The sequence below is a fragment of the Nicotiana tabacum genome, chromosome 5, assembly GCF_000715075.1.
Source record: "Nicotiana tabacum cultivar K326 chromosome 5, ASM71507v2, whole genome shotgun sequence".
NCBI lineage: Eukaryota > Viridiplantae > Streptophyta > Magnoliopsida > Solanales > Solanaceae > Nicotiana > Nicotiana tabacum.
In genome coordinates, this window is record NC_134084.1 from 1,684,651 (window position 1) to 1,686,684 (window position 2,034).

The 2,034-nt window shown below is 32.5% G+C and overlaps 1 non-coding gene across 1 annotated transcript; it reads left to right on the forward strand.

Moving 5' to 3' along the window:
* TRNAC-GCA (transfer RNA cysteine (anticodon GCA)) lies at positions 1–72 on the forward strand. The gene has a single exon. It is a non-coding gene; the product is annotated as a tRNA-Cys (tRNA).
* Positions 73–2,034: the final 1,962 nt, after the last annotated feature.

Here is a 2,034-nt window from a genome sequence, read left to right on the forward strand (position 1 = left end):
GGGTCCATAGCTCAGTGGTAGAGCATTTGACTGCAGATCAAGAGGTCACCGGTTCGAACCCGGTTGGGCCCTATCTTTTTTTTCCCCTATTTTTTCAGTCTTGATACTTTTACCTCCTTTTATTAAATCGCAACAACCATCTCAGTCCAATATTATACCTCTTTTAAGAAATCACTTTTCAAGTGATAACTGCATATGTTAATTTTTTACCTACTACAATTATTGCAGTTATAAATGAAGAAGGAAAATAGTAGTTTGCTGTTAAAAACATTATTAATCAGTACGACATTACAATCAAATTCAGTACAGGATTTGTTTTGTTCAAAAACATTAGGATCTGCTTTTTTTTTTTTTTTTTTTTTTTTGTTTATTGAAACAAGACTTCTATTAAATCATTAAGGACATGATTTATCCGAAGGAACATACAACTTCTTTTTTTTTATAAAGTGAGAGATACTGGTGTAAATCATAAATTGTTTATGTGTTATGTAAAAATCGTCCATGTATTATCTATGATCGCTTAAGTTATTACCAAGATCATTTCTTATAAAGGTCCATAAAATAGGAATTCAAGACGATTTTAAATTTTTGTGGGCTAATGTCCACGTCATCTTTAAGAATCCAGGCGAAGGGCTCTTATCGCCTAAAATTTTTTAGGCCCATCAAAAACGAGTTAATGAACCATATTTATTATTTCGCCATGATCGTTCCTCATTTTTTAGCATTTTAGGGCCATAAAACAGAAAATCAGGGTGATTTCAATTTTTCGTGCGCTAAAAACTGAAAATTTTCAATTGTTCGGGCAACGGGCTCCGATAGCCAAAACTTTTGTGGGCACTTCAAAAAAGATTAATGAACAATAGTCATTGATTCGCCATGGTTATTCCTCATTTTTTTGGCATTTTAAGGCCATCAAATAAGAATTTAGGACGATTTCCAAATTTAAATATGCTAATGTCCACGTCATCTTCATGAATTCAGGCAACGGGTTCCGAATCGCATATAATTTGTGGGCCAATAAAAAACGAACTAATAAATAATAGTCATCGCTTCGCCATAACCGTCCCTTATTTTTGGTATTTTCGGGCTATAAAACAGAAATTCAAGACAATTTCTAATTTTTCGTGTGCTCATGTCCATGCTATCTTCATAAATTCTGGCGACAGTCTCCAAATCGCCTAATTTTTTGAGGCCATAAAAAATGACCTAAGAAAAATATTCATCACTTCGCCATGGTTGTACCTGATTTTTGGCGTTTTAGAGTCGTAAATAAGAATTCGGGATGGTTTCTAATTTTTCGTGTGCTAATATCCACGTCATCTTCGTGTATTCGAGCGGCAGGCTTTAAATCGCCTAATTTTTTTTAGGCCCAACGTAATGAACAATAGTCATCACTTCTCCATGATCCTTCCTATTTTTTGGTATTTTAGGGCCATAAAATAGGAATTCAGAACAGTACCCCATGAACAGTCGTGAACAGTGTGAGCACGTGATTTTTGCCTCATGAAAATTACTCCAAAAGAAATCAAAAAATAAAAACAAAATCCATCTGTGTACGATTTTTAGAATTTACGTGACATTTTGGTAATTATTTGGTCCGTAAATGCTTGTCGTTGTTGTGATTGATATATGTTGCATGCACATTCAAGATTTAATTGTGCCTTGTAGAGTAGATTAAACCATATTTTATTTTAAAAGAAAGCATGCGCATTCAAGATTTAATTGTGCATTGTGGAGTCAATTAAACCATGTTTTATTTTAAAAGAAAGAAAATCACAAAAATATGCATTTTTGTTGTGTTTTGTCATTTATGTGTGTCGTGGTGTAATTTTATTTTTAATTAAATATTTGACCTTGTGTGTTAATTGTTGTTAAGGTTTAACATTGTTGTAGGTTAATTTTGGTTTTACAAAAATTATTTTAGAATTTTGTTGATTGTTAATTAAAGTAGAAAAAGAAAAAGAGTTGAAAATAGTAAGAATACTCGGTTTGGGCCAAGAAATTAAAATAAAAATAGACCCAAACGAGCTGGCC